Source organism: Chionomys nivalis, chromosome 5 (assembly GCF_950005125.1).
Source record: "Chionomys nivalis chromosome 5, mChiNiv1.1, whole genome shotgun sequence".
NCBI classification, from domain to species: Eukaryota; Metazoa; Chordata; class Mammalia; order Rodentia; family Cricetidae; genus Chionomys; species Chionomys nivalis.
Window position 1 is genome coordinate 74,960,418 of NC_080090.1, and position 26,308 is coordinate 74,986,725.

The 26,308-nt window shown below is 35.3% G+C and overlaps 1 long non-coding RNA gene across 1 annotated transcript in view; it reads right to left on the bottom strand.

Moving 5' to 3' along the window:
* The window catches only part of LOC130874096 (uncharacterized), a 290,079-nt gene that overhangs the window by 110,293 nt on the left and 153,478 nt on the right, over nucleotides 1-26,308 (bottom strand). Inside the window, exon 3 of the long non-coding RNA XR_009057115.1 lies at nucleotides 1,223-1,284. This is a non-coding gene — a long non-coding RNA (uncharacterized LOC130874096). The remainder of the gene's footprint in view (nucleotides 1-1,222; nucleotides 1,285-26,308) is intronic.

Here is a 26,308-nt window from a genome sequence, read left to right on the forward strand (position 1 = left end):
AGACTCAAAATAATATGAAACTGGGAAAGAGACCATCCAGTTTCTGATGTAGATGCTAAGGATTCACTTTACAGGAAAGCAATCACACTAAAACTGTTTTTTTTTTTCTTTCTTTCTTTTTTTATGGAACCCCTGGACGAAAGTAAATAAGAAGTACTTCATTTATAACAGTGTCTCCAGGAAAACTGTTATCAGTTTATGATTATTTGCCTCTGCAATGACAAGGCAAAAATGAAAGCAGTGAAATCATTTTTTTTGTATATTTCTGATAACCCAAATGGTATTTCACTATTAAGGAATGAATTACAGATAATCATAATCTATTCCTATTTTATGTCATCAGACATTTTACTATTGAGATAAAGCTTGCCATAATGATGGGGTCTTTGAAGGAACTATGATTTCAAGGAAGACACCTGGGCAATTGCAAGGTCATACAATTTAGCTCATGACTGACTTCTGATAATAAGTCAAAGTTCATAAACTCAAAACAACTGTGTTTCAATGATGAAGTTCTCTGTGTAATTGCTGCCTCTAAGCCTCAATGCTTTTTAGAATTTTGCTTGATAAACTTTGCAATCTGTCAGGTAATTAAAGGATATACTGTATTTGTTTCAGGTATAATTATCCTCCTGAATACAAAGTTTTACCTTCCACTATCTCAAATATCTGAGAATTTCCAGAAGCCATGCATTTAATATTGCATACCATTCACAATGTCACAAAGAACCTTATATAATTAGTCAACTATATACCGAAGAATGACTACAGTGGGAGTTTGAGGACATACTTAATAATTATATATACTATTGCATTTATACTTTGTGTAATTATTCATATGCTATTATATAGGATAGATAACCAGTAAATGAAGTGACACAGTAGATTTTGTTGTAAGTTTTAGAATGAAAAGGAACATTTGAGAAGCAATCTAAAGAGTTAAAATTTTGCATAGGTGTATTAGTCAGTCATACATCAATAACACATACTGGATGGCTTAAATAACAAAAAAAATAATTATCTTATACATCTGGAAAATTGATGTGCAAGATCAGAGTACATGGATAACCAATTCTATTAAGGGATAACTGTCCAATCCATAGACTTCTACCTTCTCATATTACCTTCATGTGGTTAAGCGAGAACTCCCTTTGTATCTTCTTCTACGAAGGGTAAAAGTTTGATGAGATTGGGAATCTTCTCTTTGCCTTCAGTTACTTACCTCCCTTATAACGCAGTCTCCTTTTAAAACACATGGAAGCTTGGAGCATCAACATATAGAGTCTGTAGGGAAAAGGCAGTATCTGGTGAGGAGTTGGAATAAGTAGTCTACAGGAAATACTGAAGAACATAGGGGAATTTTCCAAGAGATTCAGACATAGTGAGTCAAGAAAGACAAGACTATAACAATAGATATCTTCAGTAATGAATATTGTGGTCATCTATAATGGATGAGGGGAACATAGGGATGTGATACATTAATTGAGAAGTCTCATTCTACTCAAACATTACACCATTAGAAAGGTGTTGAGTTTACTTTTGAATGAAATGGGAAATGATAGCAGATTAGTAAAAATATGTGATGGAATTCAAATAAAATAGTTCTGGTATTGATTGAGAATATGAAAGGAATGCGAGAGGGTAGTCAAATAAACAGAAAGCTGTTTAGTCAAATGTGACGGTGTCCTTGGAAAGCTGAAGCAGAAGGAGCAACACTCGTAACTAACATGAGTAATACAGGAAAATGATGCTTTGAGGGAAAAAGCACAACAGAATACAGTAACCCCAAGAATTCAAAAGTTTTGTTTAAAATCATAGAAATAAAAAGCATAGTTTTCAAAATCTAGAAAGAATTTATATATTTAAAAATCTTCCCAGATTTTTAAAATTTCCTTTTAATTTTACTATATTACATATAAATATATATTTAAATTTATTTATATGTAACATATAGAAATAAAACATTCATTGGATGGTATATGGGAATAAATCATTTCCCTTTTAATTTTCCATAAATACAAAGAGATAGCACACCCTTTAACATCCAGAACAATATTGCATACATATAACAAATATGGTATAAAAATCAAGCTTTAACACTTGGATCTGTTAAGTTTAAACAATTAACTTGATATTTAAGTAGTGATGATAAGGGGTCATTCATGTCTACACAAATGTATTTCAGAGGAGATCTCTATTCCTTTCCAACATGTCATTAAAATGATATTAGTTAAGTGTAGAAAACAGTACCTTTAGACTTAAAAATATATAGATTGATCTTAAGAACACACTCATTTAGATTGATACCACATCACCAAGTCTGTAGAATGACTCTAGGCTTGCCAAAGGGCTGTAGAAAAGATTTGGTATGAGAAAATTAAATTAAGAGAAATGACTTTGCTTTAACAATGGTAAGGGAATTGTTTTCTGAAAGAAACAATCTCTGAAATCACAAAAAATTTACAGATGAATAAAAAGAAGAAATTATGGCCTCTTTAAACTACAACCCTAATTACAAACTTAATATCACTGTATATATTGATAAAATGATACCAGGGAAGGCCTAGGATAAGAGCATGTATTTGGAATAAATAATAACTGGATAACTGAAGAAATTATATAAATATTTGGTCAATAATTAGTTCCTATTTCCCAATTCCACAAGAATAAGAATATGTATGAAAAATAAGTGAAGAAGCAGACACACATATACCAAAAGGATGTAAAATTATCTTGGGGTTAGGGACAGGAAAAATCAATACTACTAAAATGTTTCTATGGGCCCTCAAATCCACACATGCATCATCATACTCTCTAATTTTCTGAAAGCTAACATTTTTAAAATTTCAATATTAACAAATTTTTCCAGGATTTCACTTTAGGAAGAACTCACTTTGTAGCAGTAATTCATGTATAAAATCATGATAGAATAATGACACAATGATCTTTAGATTAGATGCCTAATTTTGCAACCTAGCTTTAAGTAATCCGAAGAAGCAGCAGTAAGATATGGACATACAAAACGGATGTTTCTTGTTGGTACTCAGTCCATAATCCTGAAATCCATATTTTCCTGGCTCATATGAATTTTGATTGTCATAGTAGGCAAATTCAGCATAGGCAAATTCAGCATAGTTGATCACGTGACTATAGCGGTGTAGTCATTAAACATACTAGATTCTGTTAGCAATTAAAGCTAAATAGCATGTATGTATTATTTCCTGAGATCTATGTCAAAGCATCAGAAATAACTGATTCTTCTCAACTATCACTGGATGAAGGGATTGTTGAATACAATGCATACTTTCTGGAATGTTTAAGTCTTTTTCCACATCAAGCATATTTGTTTCTGAGAGACCTGGGTATGAAGAGCCAGGTTCTAAGGGCCTACAAATCCTTCTGGTCACCAGGGCCTCTCTCTACAATGTGGCAAACTGTGTTTTCAAGGTTCACAGATGATCTACTTTCTAATGTCTCTAACCTGTTCCCTTTTTATGATTTCATCTAATAAGTCAGAAATTGTTTTGAAAAATTAGTTCAATATGCTTTACATTCATTTATGCTGGGAAATAGTTTTATTGATCCATCATATTTATAATATCTATTAGAGGGCTAGAGAGGTGAGTCAGCAATCAAGAACATTTCTACTCTTCAAGTAGAACTGGGCCCCATTTATAGTCCCTACACATGGGCTCACAACCATCTGTAACTCCAGTTGTTGGAGAATATATCTCTCTCTATTTGCCTCCATGGGCACTAAATGACTAAATATTCAATAAAAACTCATACACATAAAAGAAAAATAAAATAAATCTTAAAAATAAGAAAAATGCATTTTAAAATTTTCAGTGTAGATGTAAAGTGAGTAGTCACAGGCTTCTGAAACTAAGATGAAAGATTCCTCAAACTTTCTAGCAATCTTCTTATCACATCATCCCTATTTGTAAGACTGGTGCCTTGACAAAGCTAAACATCAACAACAGCTTGCTGAATAAATTTCTCAGTCCCTTAATGTGCATGTAAAAAGTTGTGTGGTAAAACTTAGTTGCTTATTCCCAAAATTTTAAATATTTCAGATATTTTCTTTATTTTTGGTAATAAGATGAATGATATCTCAGTCATTAATTCTCTCTTCTATTATTACTGAGAAACGTTTTCTCAGCCATGTGACAAAAATTTCTACCCCACAGCTAAATTAGTCTCATTTGATAGCAGATATTTTGCATGCTTCAAAATTATATTTATTAAGCTTTGCTATAAGCCTTTGAAAACATAGATATATCTTATGAAACTTCACTTAGGGAACTAATATTTATGTTTTTCTTTTAGATTTTCATAGAGGTTTCATCTTTTAAAATAAGATTTTTAAAATGTTTAGTGTAAATGATAAAAGCACAACACAGGGCTTCTTTTCTGCTTCGGGGAGTAAAATCCAATTAGAGTTTATTGTGAATGTTGAAATAAAGTAAAAAGAAAAAGCAGGAAACATGAAGACTTCTCATAAGCAAAGTTAAACAAATTCTCTAGGGATCAAAATAACACAACTTCTCTCATTTAGTATTCAGAACGTCAAATACTGAAGAGAATTCAAAGAAAATCAATATGCCAGATTTTTTTCTTGTTGCACATATCATTAAACTCCACTAGATTTCATTTAATATTATTATTATAGCCTTCTTTCCACCATTGTGTATTTTTATATTATTTATTTACTCATATATCTGTGACCTGTCGCTATGGCACTTGTGGCCTCGACTTGAACTAGCTGTTCTTTTCAGCTTCCCTAACACCCATGCTTCTTACATGCTCACTATTCTGAGATGCCTATTGAAACTTAGATTCAGTCTGTTCAGTTTCATTTCCAGCTACAAACATCTAACCCAACACTACAACATAATTTTTGGCTTGTATGATGCTTCAGAACCTGCAGCAAATCTCTTTGTCTCATTCACTGCTTCAGAATCCATTTCTAGAGACCTAAAAGTCTTTGGGCCATAATGAGAATTATGCTGTCAGCTAGTGCCTGGAACTAAGGGAGCACAGATTCAGTGTATGTTTATTATGCACTTAACTTGAAAGTTTGCTTCCTTAGGGAATCATTTTACAAGAAATTACTCTCAAAATCTTATCTATACAGGTAATAATCACCTTTCATATGACTATACACTAGTATGGTCCCGAGCTATTGAACACCCCTCCAATCTTCCTAGCTACATGATTAAAAAACAAGATATTAATCTCTTTAACAATTAATTTGACTTTATCATGACTAGTTTGGACTATAACTTCATCCTCTTCATTCCTTCTCTTCAACAAACTAAATATTTTTTCTGCTGTATCACTATAAATCTATGAATAGCAACTAGCAGCTTTGCCACATGTTAGTTGTGCTATCTTGATTCATTTAGCACAAATTTTAGTGCATTACTTTTTAATTCACTGTTATTTAAATCTTTTGGACATGGGCAGGATTCAATATAATGTTTTCCAGAATAAAGTACAAATGGATGATAGCTCATCTATATAGAGTTCTTATTCCCCGATGAAACTTTCAGATTCCAGCCTTTACTGTTTGCATTTCTATAAACATTTGGTCTTCTCCACTAGCACCAGAATGCCCATTAATCTCTGATTAGAAGATTTCAGGACTCTCTAGTCCAGAGCTGCAAATTCTTCCGGTCTCCCACAATGGAGTTTCAAAGAACTAAGTTAAGTGGCTGGCCTTTATCAGAGCAAAGCTCCAGAACTGATACCAAATTTCTGTGTTAGCTACTTGTCATGTGACAAAATATCTCACAAGAAGCAATCTAAAGGAGGACTGGCTGATTTGGGCTCTTAGTTTCCAGTTATATAGTTCATGGTCATGGAAGAACATGGATGAAGTTTGTTCATGGAAATGATAGTATGTTTCTGTAACTCACTCTTTCATATGCTGATGAAGCAGGAAACAGGGTGTACAGGTGGTATGACTGAGATTTTTAACATTCATAACATCACACAACTCCATGATTTCATCTGTCTATTCAGTCAAAATCAAAGGAAATTGAACAAGTAAATATCATAAAAGTACTTTAAAATGTATGTGAATTTTGTATCATATAATGTTCAAAATAGCATATTGTTGTATTGAAACATTTTATGACTGGTGTAGACTCTGTGGTACAGCCTTTCTTATGTGAATGGCAAACGTCAAAAAGTCAACATGGCGGCTTGACTAAGTTCAAGCAAAATGGAACAGCTTGGCAGTCACTGTGCAGCTTTTGATTTCTGCCTGTTACATATTTGGGGAACAATTAACATTTGCACAATTTGGGGATATTGTATTGATGGAAACTTCCTTATGAATAATTTGTCCTTCTCCAAAACGACGCTTCTAAGCTTCTCCGGGAAAGGTCTGAATGCAATCTCCCTCCAACTTTTAGGGAGATATCCTTATCTATTTGAAGGTCTTTCTTAAGTTGTAGAGGTTGTGACTTACATAAAGAATCCGAATCCTGAGGTCTCCTCATGAGGCTATGTGATATTCTTAAAACATCTGTCCCTCTACTCACTCAGGAAATAGATAATCAAAACAAAGTGAATTTTAAAATGCTAACAAGATTTAGTGGGCTAGAGTGTGCCCCAGATCAGATTCCAAGTCTCTTCCTGCTATACACTCAGGCAACTACATGGTATATACAGTAACAAAGTTAGATTACCTGGAGTTACCTCTGCCCTACATAGAGACTTATATTGATGAGCAAAGAATGATCTAGAGAGATGATAAAATAATGAGATGTCAGAACCTTCCTTTCTTAGAAATGTTAGCTCATTCAGAGGCACTGTGATGTCATGTGACCAAAGAAGAAAAGATTGCCAGTATTAGACATGTAAACAAAATCTAAAAAGATATCAAATTTAAACATTGCATTATGCCAGAATTAGAGTCATAACTACAGAGGCTTTGGCCTGAGGACTTTTCCTGAGCCTTTTGACAATTGACAGTCTGACCATTACAAGTTAATAATATGCTATTTGGGACATGGCAGTTTGCCCAGGCTGGCATGTAGATTTTGGTTTGGTCTAACATCCTTGAAGCCAGAAAAGTACTAGCCTGAGATCAGGCTGTCATATGCCCCTAGAATCTTAAAAATTGTGTTATGAAGTTAATGAGTAAAAAGGTTATAAAAGATAACTGTTTATTAATGATTATTAGACTTAAGGGAAAATGGTTTTAAAAGATAACTGTGTTCTGTCACAGTTTATCAATATAAATATTACATTTTATACAACTAAAATATATGCAAGAGAAAGGGAAATACATGTCCAAAACCAAAAGTAATATGAGCTATATTTTAGAACACCATGAATCTATTGCCATTTACTTAATTATATATAAATAAATACTCTGGCTGCTAGTCAGTCAGGCTGAGCCATTCTTGCCACCACCATGGTCAGGCTTAATCCTTCCCTCACCTCCTCCTTCATCCTCTGAGTACCTGCCAACTGCCAGTGCTGACCACCCTCAACTCTCTCTAAATATATATGACATTATATACCACAGTTAAGGGCAGGCTCCATGTCCATGTCGAGCAGTACTTGGACAGCACATGATGAACTCAATAGTAATTTTGGTGGTGTTTTTGTCTAAGCAAGTTTTTAACCTTACATGTATTTTACTTATTCATTATGTTTTCTGATTTTGTTTTTATTTATTTTATTTATTTATTTTTTTAGTGTTTTCTGATTGCTGTTTTATGTTTTGGCTTATTTTTTTTCTCTCTCTATCACCCCAGCTCTCTACCTTTGTATGTGTGTGTGTGTGAGGTTCTGTATATTCCTTTTGCATTTTTTCTCCATCCCTTCCTCTGCTTTCTAGATCAGAGCGATAAAAGAAAATTAGAACTTCAATATATATATATATAAAAAATAGGATGAATATTAGTCAATATACAGTTCTAATTTTAAAGCCAAAGTACATAACATTTCTAGCCAGCACATATGAGAGTATATTTTCACAAGCTCTGTGTTTAATATTCCTTTATATGTGAATAACAATTGTGTTAGAAATTTTGACAGAACTCTCAAACAAAATAGTAAATTGTACCGAACCTCTAACCATCTAAAAGATCATACTCTATATAATGTTTTATGGTATTTAGCAATGCATTTCTTAAGTTGAGTTATTTTAGCATGCAGTTAATATTTTCTCTTTGCTGTGTGCATAAAATATAGCATAAACTACATAATCTTATGGAATGGATAAACTGAGAATGAGAAAATGGTTAATGAAAGATTTTTTTTAATATTAAGGCTAAGTGAAGGCTCATTAGAGATTTAAGCATAGAAAATAAGTTACTCAGACAGTTTTTGATGTAGAGCTTTCTTATAATTGTCTCTTTTAAGTCTGCAATATATTTCTCAAATGTTTTTAACTGTATATGTTTCACTTAAAACCAAAAGCAAAAATGTGAAAAATAAGTAAAGCAAATGCAACCATATAGATGTACACACACACACACACACACATACACACACACATATACATACATTAAAATCATATGTAATGATTATACCAAAATCTTCATTGACAAAATTTTACTCATGGGGAAATATCACAAAGATCATGAAAGCTTAAAATGATAAAACTTTATATAAATTTGGCCAGACAGAACTTCTAAGAGCTCTATCTTCGTAAGTCCTAAAGGGGAATCTCAAAGAAAGATGAGAGTACAAATTTATAAAAGTTTAAAGTCATAAAAACCAATGAGACTGACACTAATACCAGGTCATTTTCCAGGTTCAAAGGGACTCACTGTATTCAACAAAATTCTATCTAATTTTTAATGTTCTCAATTTCCTATCTTTTCTTTTCTGATTGATATTCTTATTTTCGTATATTACCCACAGTGCTGTGATTTATGAATTAGCTTTTCACTAATTAGTATTTTCACGAATTGGTTTTCTATTTAACACAGAAAAAGCACTGCCATGTTTTCTAGCTGTTGGGATAATGTCAGACACTGGCTCCTCTATCTGAAGTGTTTGTTGACTCACCAAATAATTTGACATTCATCTCAATTTTATTTTCTGCTCAAACTAATGTTTTAAAAATGAGTACTTAAATACACACAAGAAGATGGTTAGTTTGTAAAGCGTTTGGTATCGAAGTATGAGAAATTGAATTCAAATGTCTCGAACCCACATAAAGGCAATATAGCATGATGATATACATCAAGAATCCAAGTGAGATTGGAGAAGCAAAAGCAGCAGCATCTCCAGAAATTTGTGGAATAATTACCATGTGAGATATATATATATATATATATTACAAAGACGTCACCTGAGATTGCCATTTATTACAATCCCTTGCTGTACCTACACAGAAATACATTGTATATTTACTTATATACATAGCTCCTGTATCAACACACAGATCATGCATAGATACAAATACACTATACACACAAATTAATAAGAAATTCAACAGCCTCAATGTAAAAATGTCATCTCTGTGATGGCATGAACATACTACATGACATGTTAGAAATAGTAGTTTAGTTAAAAAAAAATCCAAGTTAATTAGGCTCCTATATTTGTTCTATAAAGACTGGAAGGTGACAGTAGTCTCTGGCTGTGGCCCTTCCATACTTCTTTTCTGAGTAATTCTCACCTATACTTACTATGCATTCTAGGAATGACAGGGCTAATCCATCAATGTCTTTATGACAAGGAAACAAGAGCATACACAAACAACTGCAAACATTTTATGAAACTTGATAACGTACTTTGGTCACATGCCAATGAAGGCACTGACCCTTCAGGATGAGGCTGCAAAGAAGAACGGAAGTAAAAATTACATGAGATGATTCCAACTATAACAACTTCTCCAGAATCCTTTGTGTAGAATCAAAAATGGAGACAATGACTGTAACTGAGGGTTTCTCTCCTTCCTGCCATTTCCTGAGTAATGACTCTGAGACTTAATATTAATTATAAACCTTTTGGACTATTAGCTCAGGCTTATTATTAACTAGCCCTTACAACTTAAATTAACCTATTTATATTATTCTATATTTTACCATGATGCTTTGGGTTTGTTTATTCACATATTGCTTTCCCTGCAGCTGTTGACATTTCTCAGACTCTGCCTTTTTGTTTTTCTGTGTATCTCTGCTTAGATTTCTTACTTGACTTTATTCTGCCTGACTATTGATCGATTAAGCTTCTCTATTAACCAATGGTAATAAAACATATTCACAACAAACAAATGGGTATCCTTCATCAGATGATCAGTCTCACTACTAGACTGACCAAAACTACTTGCTTTGTTAGCTATGTATGTACAAACCATATCTTTCTGTACTTTTTATATACAACATCAAAGTCACTATGAACTTTTTGAAGATAAATTTAATATCATCTAATCCCTTAGTCTTATTTTCCAAATATAACTATTTGAATAAATCTCTTAAACAAATTTTTAAAAGTCTGGTCATTGCACTTGTGTTACTTAGTTTAATTGTCAACTTGATAATCTAAAAAATCTCCTGGAAAGCCTTAATGAAAAATTGCTTGAATAAAATAAAATAGAAGTGGTCCTGTGGTCATGTCATGAGGAGACAGTTTTGGTTATGTTAATTGATCTTAGAATTCCTATCATTCTGTGAGCAACATCATTTTCTAAACAAGAAATCCTGGACTATACAGTGAGATGAGCCATAATAAGTGGTAATATGTTCATTATTCCGTATAGGCATGATATTACAAGGTTCATTTAAGGGAGTTGTGTTTGAGGAGCATTTTACAACAGTAATAGGAAAAAATTCTAAAATGCTAATTTTCTCTTCAACATATTGGGATGGGTCTCCAAGTTAGCCAATCGGGATGCATGACTTTTGCCCTAAAATACTGGTTTAAAAAATGTCAGGAAGTATTGTCAAATAACAAACAGAAACCCAGATCAGTTATACTTATTAAATTATGGTATTTTAGGTCAATTAATAATATTAAAAAAATTTCACAGTCTAAAAGAAGTAGTTTATCCATCTCTTTATTGGATCTATCCCTCCATCTCTTCAGGAAAAACACTAAATACAATAACAAAGAAGAACTCACATAAATGTATATCCTGACTCTAGAACACCAAAAACTTTGCTCTTCCAATCCCATCAATGAATAACTGAGATGAGATGAAAGCTTGTTTCTCTGTAGTTTGGTGTAGGAGGTCCTTCTGCTTTGTGTTGCTTTCATTGGTTAATGAATAAAGAAATTGCTTTGGCCTAATAGGACAGAACTTAGGTAGGCAGAGAAGACAGAACTGAATTCTGGGAGGAAGAAAGCAGAGTCAGAAGAATGCCATGGAGCTGGCAGAGACAGACATGCTAAATCTTTCCCGGTAAGCCACTGCCATGTAGCAATATACAGATTAATAAAAATGGGTTAAACCAAGATGTGAGAGTTAGCCAATAATAGGCTAGAACTAATGGGCCAAGCAGTGATTTAATTAATACAGTTTCTATGTGGTTATTGCTGGGCTAAGATAGCCCAGAGGCCTAGACAAACAAGTGGCCCCTCCTTATAACAGTAGTTGGATTAAAATGCACCATGATCTGCAAAAAGAATATCTGAAAACTGATTATAGTACTGACTGAATCAACAACATTCACACAATAGCCAACATTATTTAATGTTTGCCACTTCTGAAATTTATCAAGGAAGTATCAGTTAAGAAACACTAATGGACATTAACTCAGATCCTGGCCAAAACAGGGCCACAGAAAATATGTCTCCAGGCAACAGCTAAGATCTCCTCATGGCCCCACATCGCAACTCAGACCATGCAGATCAGACTGGCCTTTGCAGCAGCATAGCCCTCAGATACTAACATGGTCTCAGGTGAGTGATCAGACCCCAGATATCCACATGCCTCCCCCACCCCCGTGGTAAGAGGAGCCAGGGACAACAACTCAAGCTCTAGCTGCAGTAGGGCGACATACTCAGACATGGCTCTTGGCAGCAGCCCTGGCCAGGAAAACATCATGGCCCTCGGTGATAGTGCTGGTCACTCAGATCAGAATGGCCCTCATGGTGGCACAGCCCTCAGCCACAAGAACGAGCATGGATTGTGGCCCAGACCCCTGTGTGGCTGTGTGGCTTTTCATGACCACCATGGACTATGTGGATGACCAAGGTTTGGTCAGCCACCTAAGACTGTGTTGCTGCCCTGCGTTATATTGTCATTGCTGCAAGGGTCATAATAATCTGGTAGTCTGTGATGTCACTGGTCATTGGTGACATCCAGGCTGGAACAGCTGCTGAAAGCCATGTTTGGATCTGTGGTCCTGCTGCAGTTGGTGTCTGAGTTGATGTTGATGGCTACAGTTATCACAAGGGTTCACAGGAGCTGTTCTTGTTGAAATCTCTAGACTGTGCTCAGCCAGCCTGATCTTACTGGCCCTGGGATAGCTGGATCTGCTCCTCATATGACACTCCAGCAGGAAATATGACTCCCATCTTCAAGAGAAAACTGGCCCCAGGGACTATAAGCATGGGAGAAGTTGCCCCATGACAGGGGACTAGGAGAACTGACTACTTTTTACCAGTGTGAGGTGGGCCCAGTGGAGCAGCTCAGCTACCACTGAAACCCACATTCTGGGCCTTGGGTTGTCTTATCTATTATCTACCCCATCTATGACCTGCTGGAGCATGTAAAGGGACCGGTCCTATGAAATGATAGCCATAGGATCTCCATGACTAGGGCAACAGAGAGGAATTTTCTTGAGGGTCCAGTGATGATAGTATATCAGAGGCTTTCAACCAGATCAATGACTTATTGCAATGAACATTTTCAGGTGGGGCTGATTGGACAAAAAGAGTATACCACATGACACACAGCATCCAATGCTCCAGGATGAATGAAATGGTGTTAGAAAGATGGAGGTTGAGATGTAGGTTTTTCTTTTCTTTTTTTTGGTATTTTTTTTTCATTTTGTTTTGCTTTTAATAATTTTCGTGGGTTCCTTTTAGGGGAGGGACACTCCAGTGGTGAGGGCAGATATGAAGAGACAGGAAGGTTAGCAGGACTGGGGTATATGATGTAAAAATCCCAAAGAATCAATAAAGAATTATGTTAAAGAAAAAAAAAGGAAGGAAGGAAGAAAGAAAGAAAAAGAAAGAAAGAGAGAAAGAGAGAAAGAGAGAAAAGAAATACTAACGGAAAAACTCAAGGAAAATAGAATTGATCTCATTTCTACATATTTCTTTCAATTCAGCTATTTGAAATTTGCAGTTAATTTGACATTTACAAAATAAGCTCTACTTTCAAGCACTGTTACTAAGGACACAGATTTATGGTAATAGTTTTAGGGTGATAGCATGCTTTTCTTATTTCTCTATTGTACTTTTATTACTAAACCACTAATATTTGTGATTTGGTCCACTGTCAAATAAAAACCACTTAAACCACTTGATCTAGGGTTCTTAATCATTTTTCACTTTTTAAGACCACACACAAGAAATGATGTTTTCTTCTTTGGAAAAAGCATTTAATTTACATATACAATTTATTACACCAGAACAAGTCCTTTGCAGCTATTTTCTTAAGGATTTACTAAATATAATGTTCATAGAATGGTTTTTCTCTCCTAAGAAAGTGTAAAACACAAGATAGTTTTCAAGAATAAGAGATGTGCAGGAGTACACAAGAAGTTTTGAGAAGAATAATGTCTTAATATCAGTGTTTCATTATGCACTTTAATTTAATAAATCAGCATATTTCAATATATATGGATCTCTCTAATCATATAGCATTTGCTTTAGAAGAGGTCAAGGAACTGATAACTGAATTGGCAATCTGCCTTTAAAAACCAAGTATTAACTAAACTGTAGGATATTAGAATAAATGACTTTAATGGGGTAGTGGCTTATTCCTAACAGATGTTAGAATCTAAAGTCTAAACCTCCAATGTTTAAGAAAGTAAAAAGATATCACTAACAAACTAATTAGTTTTTGATATTTCTATTTCAAGCCTGACATTTCATAGCTGACACCAGTCTGAAACTTTTGTGGATACGAAAGTAATGAAGGGAGTATGCCTATGAGCAAATCTCATAAAAAGAAAAAATAGCAATTATCTATGAAAACATTACTTAAAACAGATTCACTGGTTATTTTCACAGATTTAAGGTTGATTTTAATGAGCCCATTCTTTTCCCCTCTGTCTTCCAATCTCTCTTTTTTCTCCATCTATTTCTTCTTGATCCTCAACCACTGCTTTACATAAGGCAATTCATTCTGACAATTTATAATGTATCTATAGATATATGTATGCATAAAACTATGAATTTTTTAACAATACACATATATAAAGTCATGCATTCAAGTGATTATAATTCTACGTAAATTTGAATTTCTGGTGCATAATAAAGAAATTGCACATGAACTAGAAAGTAAAAAATAATAATCTTTGAAATAATGCTAAGGTAAGTTTTGATAATTATAAACATTTTGCTGAGATTGATTGTTATCACTGTGAGCATTTGAGACGAAGGGGGAGTATAACCATAGTTCTCAGGTCAGTCTGGTTTGCATAGTAATTTCTTTCCTTAAAGAATAAAACAACTATAAACATTTCAACTTAAATTGTTGTGTAAAGATGGAATCAAAATTTCTACATGTTTCTGGAGTTGGTGTCCATTTACCTAATTTTTGTTATACAGTAGAATTAAAGGTATAAAGCAAATGACTTAAAAACTTCTTATGCTTTGCATCTTTAAGCCACAGTTATCAATAAAAGTTAGATCTATTGTGTCTATTTACAGAAACCACAAGGGAGTCACATATTTCTAATACATGTAAAAAGTTGGAGTCATATAATATTTTGTTCACTAAATATGTAAGAATGTGTATATCTCAATTTGTATTGAATGGCTTCTCCTGGAAAGACATAAACAAATTCTACACACATCAAATAGAACACTAATGACAAATCATAGAAGCAATTCCATTCAAGTAGATCTTAGTGAACTAACAAACTTTGGGGTATTACTTATAGAAGTATATGTAAAGAGTTTCTTATGGGGACATGGTTGATTAAAGGCCACTACATATCACACACACACACACACACTGAGACTTACATTGTGCAAGTGGTGACACCCATGGGTTACTGTTTAGTTTGTATTCAACTCTATTAGAAACCATTACTGTTTATATAATGTTGGGAAGAAGAGTAATTTGAATCTTGTAAGTTTCAGAGGTTTCCTGAACATTCTGACTTATGTTCCATTTCTAGGTGTTTAAGTTCTACTTTTTATGTCTTCTAAACAGTCCTCTTATCTCTAGAGGGAAATGTTTCAACATAAAAAAATAGTTACCCAGCAATTTAAAAATACTCTATGTATTAATTAATGTTAAAAACCATGCAAAGCTTCAGTGAGTTACATTGTTTTTATAGCATTATATTGTTTTTCTTTCACCTGAATATTGCAGATCACCTTAAAGTAATTAATTCCATTAACATCATAATAGCTGTTAGAAAGAACAGTGAAATCTGAAGAAAAACAGTCAGATATCCAAACATTAATCAGTTCAGTAAAGATCATTATTGAAGGGTAGGGTTTGGAGGCTGAAAAAAGTTAAAGTATTAATATCAAAGATCATAACAATAGATATACAGCAAGATTGAAATATGAGAATTTTGTTGAAAAGTGTCATAAATAGACTTATTTAAAGTTGTCACAAATAGATGTTTTCGAACCATAGTTCAGGCTTTCTTCTTTGAAATCTACTTGCATTTTTATAAGTTGGAACCTTTCCCAGGTGGAGGTCCTGATTTCATGGTACTTTCCCTATCTTCATGAAGTGAAGCATAACTTTAAAGCTGCAAGTTCTAGGCATGTACACTCTTTCAGTTGCAAAGCTTAGTTTGTTCTCATACCCTTCCTCTTTAGATATCATGTTTTTGTGTTTTTTGTTGTTTCCTTTTATGTCTCCGTTTGTTCTCCCACAGTATAGGTATGACTTAGCATGATGGATATTAATGATAACCATAATGCAACCTGAATAGTGTCTTGAAATTCCCTCCATCAAACAAATTAGACATTACTTTTGCACTTAGCTTAAGTCAAGTTTTCAGGACACATGTAAAAAGTACCTAGATACTTTGCCAAAGTAAAACCTGAATGACATCTGTTACACTTCCCTGCCAGGCCCTATTCACCTCTGAGAATCATGACCTAAGCCTTCACTGTCCACATTTCTTCTGGCACTTTGTTATTTCATACTCACAGGAAAATGGCTTATTTAGCTCTGCTTATAGGATTTTAGATTTTTTTTAGCATATAGATGAAAACTATTTCTTATTTTCTCACAAAACAATTCCAATAGCATAAAAATCATAAAGTCTTCTCGAATTTTGCGTGCAAATGGATGGAAATAGAAAACACTATCCTGAGTGAGGTATCCCAGACCCAAAAAGAGGAACATGGGATGTACTCACTCATAATCGGTTTCTAGCCATAAATAAAGGACATTGAGCATATAATTTGTGATCCTAGAGAAGCTAAATAAGAAAGTGAACCCAAAGAAAATCGTAGTCACCTGCCTGGAGAGGGGAAGTAGACAAGATTGCAGGGCAAAAACTGAGAACTTGCGGGGAGGTGGCATGGGGCAAAGGGGAAATGGGAGGAGAAACATGAGAAGGGGAGGATGGGAGGAGCTCGGGGGATTGGGATGGTTGGGATATAGGAAGGGTGGATACGGGAGCAGCGAAGTATATATCCTAACTAGGGGAGCCATCTTAGGGTTGGCAAGAGACTTGATTCTAGAGGGGTTCGCAGGTGTCCAGGGAGATGTCCCCAGCTGGTACCTTGGGCAACTGAGGAGAGGGAACCTGAAATGACCCTATCCTATACTGATGAATGTCTTACATATCACCTTAGAACCTTCATCTGGCGATGGATCGAGGTAGAGACAGAGACTCAATTTGGAGCAACGGTCTGAGCTCTTAAGGTCCAAATGAGGAGCAGAAGGAGGGAGAACATGAGCAAGGAAATCAGGACCACGAGGGATGCACCCACCCACTGTGACAGTGGATCTGATTTATTAGGAGCCCACCAAGGCCAGCTCGTCTGGGACTGAATAAGCATGGGTTGAGACTGGACTCTCTGAGCATGGCGGACAATGAAGGCTGATGAGAAGCCAAGGACAATGGCACTAGGCCAGAAATGGCTCCATAGGTAAATTGCTTACCATCAAATCTGATGACCTAAGTTCAATCCCAGGACCCACATAGTAGAGGGAGAAAACCAATTCCTATCTCTAGATGTCACAGATACCTCAATGTCTCCAGGTAAAGGAGCTGTTGATTCTACATGGCACTGTTGTGTAAGCCCTGTCAAGCATCACTCTGATCTGACATTTACACACGAATGACAGAATCAGTTTGTTCATCTCAACAAAAGCTGAACCTTCATCTAGCTATGGATGGAGATAGAGACAGAGACCCGCACTGGAGCACTGGACTGAGCTCCCAAGGTCCTAATGAGGAGCAGAAGGAGGGAGAACATGAACAAGGAAGTCAGGACCACGAGGGGTGCACCCACCCACTGAGACAGTGGGGCCGATCTATTGGGAGCTCACCAAGGCCAGCTGGACTGTGACTGAAAAAGCATGGGATAAAACCGGACTCTCTGAACATGGCGGACAATGAGAACTGACGAGAGGCCAAGGACAATGGCACGGGGTTTTGATCCTACTTCATGTTCTGGCTTTGTGGGAGCCTAGACAGCTTGGATGTTCACCTTCCTAGACCTGGATGGAGGAGGGAGGACCTTGGACTTTTCACAGGGCAGGGAACCCTGACTGCTCCTGGGACTGGAGAGGGAGGAGAAGAGGAGTGGGGGAAGGGGGAGAGGGGCGGGAGGAGGGGGAGGGAAATGGGAGGCGGGAGGAGGCAGAAATTTTTTTTTCAATAAAAAAAATCATAAAGTCATATATTTTCCCAGAAATGACCACACATATTATAGCAATTTAATGCATTAGTTACTTTTCTCAGTGATTTGAGCAAACACATCAATAAAGAGATAAAGAAAGAAAAGAAAGAAAGAAAGAAAGAAAGAAAGAAGAAAAAGGAAGAAAGAAAGAAAGAAAAAATAATTTAAAGGAGAGAAGAGAAAACAAATTTAAAAGAGGAAAGATGCCCTCTGCTTCACAGCTTGTAGAAATAATTCTACCATTATGGGAATAGTATTGCAACAAGTTGGGAAAGCATGAAAGCATCGGTAAGAGAGCTGCTCATCACATTGGATCTGCAGTCAAGAAGTGGAGACATTCAGTGCAGAAAGTGGGGTTAGATTTTAAAACCTAAAAGCCTCTTTCTAGATAGCCATTTCCACCAGCCAAGCTCTAGCTCCTTAAGACTCCAAAACCTTCCAGAGCAGTATAATCATCTAGTAATCACATATTCAAAATATGAGATAGCTACAGATACATTCCATAGTCATACTACAAATCCTAAACTTATAACTCAGTCCTAGATGGGTGTGGGGTGTGGTGGTTTAACCCCAGTACTCTAAGGAGGATGGAGAGATAGGTGTATCTCTGTAGTTTGAGATCAACCAGACTACAAGAAGACTTACAGGATAGTCCAGACTGTTAAACAGTGAAATCCTGTCTCAAAAAATTATCTCAATCTTATATAACTATAACTTTTTATAAAAAAGAGAAATGAGAACATGTTGGAAGACAATGCTGGCTGTGTTTCGAGGTCTCAGTCTTCCCATGACTCCCCAATATGGAGCTCCCTCCATCCAGCAGAACTTCCAGCCTCTACCTGTCCTTACCTGGAGAGTGTTCCTGGGCATGGAGGACTGATGTTATCTAAAAGCAGTCTCTAAATCAGATGCCTGTCTCTAAATCAGATGCCTGTCTCTAAATCAGATGTCTGACTTATCTTTAGCTTGAACCCTGGGCATAAATCTTTATCAGAAAACTCCCTTGCTGCACACATGATAACTAAGACTTGTGCTAGGAGCCTTATGATAGGACCTTACCACTTAAATTCAATTTAGGTTTGTCCTCAGGCTCCCCGATCCTATATATTCTTTATACTCTAGGATAAAATTGAACTGATTCACCAACACCAAAATTTACCTCTGGGAGTGCTGTCTCCATTCGTGTTCATGTGCCAAATAGAATGCCTTTTGTAACTGCCCCTGCCTCTTGCCCTCTTGATCTGGTGACTGACAGGCTGAAAGGGAAAGAGGACTCTCCCACAGTGAAAGATTTACCAAAATGCAGATATATTTATGAAAACTTTTGAGTGAACATAAGGCAAAACACGCTAGCAACTTAACAAAGACTAACATTAGAGGAGATCTCAACAAGAATGCTAAAATGTTTTATCTCATACTTCCTTAAAGTGATATTAAATGATTGCTATTTTAGTGGCATATACTATCTGTACTCACACATAATTAATTAATAAATGACAATGATTAGTGAATCTGCACTCATTTAAAATGAGCAAATTAATGGACTACTTACTATGTTATATACTAAAATATAGTACAAAATTAATTTATTCTTCTCTCATAATGTGACAGATACAAATGGTAATAGCACACATTCAAAGAACTATGCACCTGTCACATAGAGAAACTGGACAAAGAAGATGAGAGAAAGAGTTCACAGTTGTGATAACTAGTGAGTTACATTATTCAATTTTTGTCACTGACTACAAAAATAATAGCATCCTAGCCAGGCGGTGGTGGCGCACGCCTTTAATCCCAGCACTAGGGAGGCAGAGGCAGGCGGATCTCTGTGAGTTCGAGGCCAGCCTGGTCTACAAAGGGAGTTCCAGGACAGGTTCCAAAGCTACAGAGAAACCCTGTCTCGAAAAAACAAAAAAAAAATAAATAAATAAATAAAAAATAATAGCATCCTCACTAGCTTCTCCTAACCCTGTATTTTCTTGATAGTTATTTCATATAAACATTTTATTTTATTCATTTTAATTTTTTTTATTTTTGAGATTATAGTTTCATCATTTCTCATTTTTCCTTCCCTCTCTCCAATGTTCTCTATATAACTATTGTTCTCTTTCAGATGCATGTCCTCTTTTGCCATTAATTGTTACCACCTGGATATATGCATATATATATATATATATATGCATATGTATAAATATGATGTGCCAATTTTGAAGAGTATTTCTTCACTCTCTGCATTCCCTAGTTGCCTGTAGTTCTTTGTGTAGGCTTGAGGTCCCATATACTTTCCAGTATTCAATCTGGCATATCTATTGTTGCTTTTCTTGTTCAACACATGTTTAGGGAATTATGGTGGTGAGATTTTATGTGTATAGTTTCTAACATTACTAGAAGAAACAGTCTTTCACAAAACTCCCTACTCCTCTGGTTCTTCTGATCTTTTTGTACCCTCTTCTGCAATGTTTCCTTAGCCTTAGGTATGGGAGTGTTTTGTAGATATATCCATTGACACAGAACACCACAATTCTGTATTTGATTCGTCATGAAATTTTGTAATAGACTGTACCTATTGCAAAGAGAAATTTCCATGATGAGGCATGAAGACTATTACTGTCTGTGGGTATAAAATATTTTGGATATAGTGAAAAGTTATGCTGGTTTGTAGGTGGAAGTTGTAGGTTTTCTTCTAAGATAGATGACTGCTCAACCTTTGCATGGTTGGATACTTTTGCAGTATCAGATGTAGTTTCCCTCTTGTTGAGCGAGTCTTAAGTCTAATCAGAAAACTGTTTCTTACTGTCAAGGTGTTCATAACACTACTACATCCTTAGGGTTGCCCTAGCACACTGGTCATTGTGTTTCAGAAGCATTAAAGACAGGTAGGACTATTGGTTGCTTCCCTCACTTGGAAGCTGTCATTGTACCTTCTGCTTTCAAAGCTACTAGGTCTCACTGAGGAGATATTCAGGTCAGTTCCATATCAGGAACCTCTGGGCCAGTATCTGAAGTGCCTGGTATCTTCAGCATACAGTTCTTGCCTTCTACTTCTTGAGGACAACCAAAGACAAGAGCAATAACCTATGTGTTTTCTCAGTTTCTTGGAAAGCCCGTATCAACATCTTAAAGGAGTCATTTTTCATGCCTAGTTACAGGTGGTTTATTAGGTCTTTTTTGATCCTTGAAGAGAATGTTGTCAGCCCGATGAGAAATTTTCATATTTATACACTGAATTCCATGCTTTATAGGACCTTTCTGTACTTAACAATATGATTCCTTATGGCTTTTTCATACATTCTCACAGTAATTTTATCCTTTTCTTCTTCTGGGTGTACCTCCCTTTTCCTTCCCTATATGTTCCAATTTTTCCTCATTTCCCGAATTGTATTGCTCTCTATGCTTACAAAACTGTGTTGAGCTAGTAGTTTTCAGGGTTTTCTCATTTTTCTGTTCTATTTTAATATACTTTTTATACAATTTGAAAAAGTTTCACTAAAGAAACTCGGTCACATTAGTCTTATGTGAAACATTCATAGGTAAACAGACTGCCAAGCCATGTACCTTTTATAAAGGCTGCACATTAGCTCGCTAATAAATTTTATTGCATGAAGGATGTAATACTATCCTTTTAAGAAAATTATGTAAAGTCATTTAATATGTGTGCATAATCAGTACATCTAAAACTAATTAACTTCATTTATATCCTGTTCCTGGGGGTCTTAAAAACAAAAAGAATGAACATAAACTCAAGATAGAATTTTATTGAAGATTCATATTTGTCATTATTTCAAAATTTAAATCCCTTTAAAATACACAATTTATTTGGTTCTGTGACCTGAAATATCTATCTTGTTCTTAAAGTCATAAATGAGCCGGGCGGTGGTGGCGCACGCCTTTAATCCCAGCACTTGGGAGGCAGAGGCAGGTGGATCTCTGTGAGTTCGAGACCAGCCTGGTCTACAAGAGCTAGTTCCAGGACAGGCTCCAAAACCACAGAGAAACCCTGTCTCGAGAAACCAAAAAAAAAAAAAAAAAAAAGTCATAAATGAAAGAAAACTTGATGGCAAATAGAGAAAATAACATAATTATTTAAATTTTTACAATACACAACATATGAATTAATATGTAACAGTCATGTCCAATTGTATTGGCAAAAACTTTCAAAGATAATGTGATAACAAGGAATCAGTTATAAATTTACTTGTATGTATCATAAACACAATTACAGCTCAGTTTTTTTCTTTAAATCTTATTCATACCTCACATGATTCCAATGTACTGGCTAAGAAATATTTAGTTGTCTTTCATTTTCATAAACAATTGTATATCCATATTTATTTAACAATTTGCTCTAAAAATGCAATAGCAGAGTGTATCCTAAAAAGACAGTCCAATTTTCATACTAGGTTGAACTAAAACTGAAAATACCATATTCCAACATCTTTCAGAAGCTACAAAACTTATATTATCCAATTAATTATTTGACTAGCAAAATAGAAGATATGATCACATATAAAAAGAACAGGCTTCTAGGTACACTGCCACATACTTGCACATCTAACATAGAGAAGCAGAAGAAGAAGAGACCATGACAATAATTTAGACTGGCCCCAGACAAGCCCAATCATGAGAACAACATTCTCTCTAAATACAACATGCATGCAATGAATGTATGCACACAGCATAGAGGTTTATAGACACTCAGTATTACTATATGCCAAGAATTTGTGTTAAACTGGTCCTAAACAACAAAGGTTCTTTCTCAGAAATTTCTAATTATAATTTATATTTATTACATTTTGTAATATAAGTGTATTTCTACATGTAGATTTTGAGATTACTGCTAATAAATGAAATATTAATAATGAAAACATATAATAAAGAAAGCTTCAAAGTCTTATAGCAATAATATTTTATGCTTTGATATAATAAAAACATATTATTCTAAGTGTTTGACTTCAGTTAGTAATATTATATTGCTACAATTTAATGACAATTAAACTAATATCACTGTAGGATAAAATATATCATGTAATAAAATTTGGCTGTAATAAGGGTGTTTTTTGTACTAATTTATCAATCTAAGGGTGATATTATCAAAATGATATGACTAGTTACTACAGATATTTTTTGTCACAGATTTATAAAATATTCAATTTATTTTTTAGTTTAGAGCAGGAATTATTATTATAGAACTTAATGTGTTCTTAAATTATGAAAATTAGGCAAAACCACTGTTGGTCATTTTAAATGAATTACTAAAATAATCTTATTAGATTTTGGGATTTCCTAATGTTTAGTTATTTAAGATCAGACCTGATACAGGAAAATTTATAATTTTCTTTCTACTTTCTCTGGTTCAATTTTAGTTTTGATCTATCTCTTTACTCTCTTTGGAAATAGACACTTCTTTAGACAAATAGGGATTTACTAATTAATAGAATAAATTGGTAATGAAGTGTTTCTTTAAACTTAATGTTACTTGTAATAATTGTGGTTAAATTGAACTTTAAGTCTACAGGCAAAGCTTTGAGAAAAAGATCACAAATCTTATGTAGTAATAGTTTTCTAGGAAGGGATTTCTCTGTGTGTTTGTGCTGTCTAATGTCATAGGTAAAATGTTTTCTCTTTATTTGATCTTCAATATTAAAAATTCATCCATCTGTAATTTCTTGTAGCCTAGAAATTGCAGTGATATTCACATAATACCCAAAGTAGAATATTCCCTATGAGCATTTGGGAGAATACCAAGTGTCTAGACTGGAATGTTGCTTAATTGGTCTCCTGCTTGATGAAGAGCAGGATTAAAAGACTTCATCTCATATATTTCTATGATTCTTAAAAACTATCCTCATCAAGATGCAAAAATTCAAATATTTGTAGGGTCCTCTTAAGACAAATAAATTAGGTCCTTTGTTGGTATTACTTAGATAATTTTAAGTCTCTGAAAATGTGACACAAAATTAAAAATACTTAAACTTTAAAAAAGTTTGGCCAAGATTTAGCCAAAAAAATGATACCTTTGTTATAGGATAAAAAAATTAATGTTAAAATTATTTATAAATATGGTTATCTTAACTATGTCTATCATGGTTGCATGTAAAAGTGGAATGATAATTTTACACATTGTTTCACACAAACAGGTTGCTATTTGTAGCATGGAGAATTCTATTCTGTTTTTGTTTCAATAGCCGTCTCTTTTTCTCAAGTGTGATGCATCTGGGAGCATCTGCTGCTCTTTCTGGAGGTAAAGTATGTAATAGAACTTAAGAGATTGAAACTTATATGCTCAATGTCCTTTATTTATGGCTGGAAACCAATTATGAGTGACTACATCCCATGTTCATACATTTGGGTCTGGATTACCTCACTCAGGATAGTGTTTTCTATTTCCATCCATTTGCATGCAAAATTCACGATGTCATTGTTTTTTACCTCTGAGTAGTACTCTAATATGTATATATTCCACACTTTCTTCATCCATTCTTCCATTGAAGGGCATTTAGGTTGTTTCCAGGTTCTGGCTATTCCAAACAATGCTGCTATGAACATAGTGATCCTAGAGAAGCTAAATAAGAAGGTGAACCCAAAGGAAAACATATAGTCATCTGCCTGGATAGGGGAAGTAGACAAGATGGCCGGACAAAAGCTGGGACCTTGCGGGTGAGGTGGCATGGGCCTAAGGAGAAATAGAGTGAGAAACGTGAGAAGGGGAGGATGGGAGGAGCTTGGGGGAATAGAATGGTTGGGATATAGGAAGGGTGGATACGGGAGCAGAGAAATATATATCCTAATTAAGGGAGCCATTTTAGGGTTGGCAAGAGACTTGACTCTAGAGGGGCTCGCAGGTGTCCAGGGAGATGTCCCCAGCTAGTACCTTGGGCAACTGAGGAAAGGGAACCTGGAATGACCCTATCCTATAGCCATACTGATGAGAATCTTGCATATCACCTTAGAACCTTCATCTGGCGATGGATCGAGATAGAGACAGAGACCCAATTTGGAGCAACAGACTGAGCTCTTAAGGTCCAAATGAGGAGCAGAAGGAGGGAGAACATGAGCAAGGAAGTCAGGACCACGAGGGGTGCACCCACCCACTGTGACAGTGGAACTGATCTATTGGGAGCCCACCAAGGCCAGTTGGACTGGGACTGAATAAGGATGGGATGAAACCAGACTCTCTGAACATGGCGGACAATGAAGGCTGATGAGAAGCCAAGGACAATGGCACTAGGTTTCGATCCTAATACATGAACTGGCTTTGTGGGAGCCTAGCCTGTTTGGATGCTCACCTTCCTGGACCTAGATAGTAGTTGGAGGACCTTGGACTTCCCGCAGGGCAGGGAATTTGGACTGCTCTTCAGTACCTAGAGGGAGGGGGAATGGAGTGGGGGGAGGGAGAGAGGAGTGGGGGGAGGGAGAGAGGAGTGGGGGGAGGGGGAGGGAAGTGGGGGGAGGGGGCAATGTGTGGGAGGAGGGGGATGGAAATGGGAAACAGGGAGGAGGCGGAAATTTTAATTTAAAAAGAATAAAATAAAGAAAAAAAACATCCTATACATCCATCCCCAATCTCTTTTCAAATTCATGGTCTCTTTTTCACTATTATTGAATATATTTTTGCATATTTAGATGCATGTATATTTATAATTATAACCTGTTCAATTCATATATTGTTACTTCTATGTGTGTCTCACATAGAAGGGATGACCATTTGGAACTAAACAACCTGGTGTAGGAGGTCCTTCTGTATTTGTGTTGAATTCATTAGTTGAATAAAGAAGCTGCCTTGGCTTTTTGATAGGGCAGAAACGTAGGTTGGCGGGAAGACAGAACTGCATGCTAGGAAGAAGAGCAGAGTCAGGCAGATGCCATGCTTCTCCTGCCTGAGACAAACACTGGTTAGACTCATCCCGGTAAGCCACAGTCTGGCGATACACATTATTTAGAAATGGGTTGAATCAAGATTTAAGAGTTAGACGATAAGAGGCTAGAACTAATGGGCTTGGCAGTGTTTAATTAATACAAAAATAAAAGAGATTGAAACTTTGAGCATTTGTTATTATCTACCATTTATCTTGTGATACCTCAGAAAGTTCTGCATACTTCATTTTAACAATGATCAATTAACATTATAGACACTCACTTAGCTTTATATTATATATGATACATACATATGCATATATATTCAAAAATGAGGAAAGGTTTACCTAAAAATTACATTCATGCATCATAGTCAAACTAGAATGTACAGAGTTAGTGTCTCAAAAGAGCTCATAATTCTTTTGCAATCATGTTCTCTCTTATTAGGTTTAAAATTATGGGATAAATATTTACAATA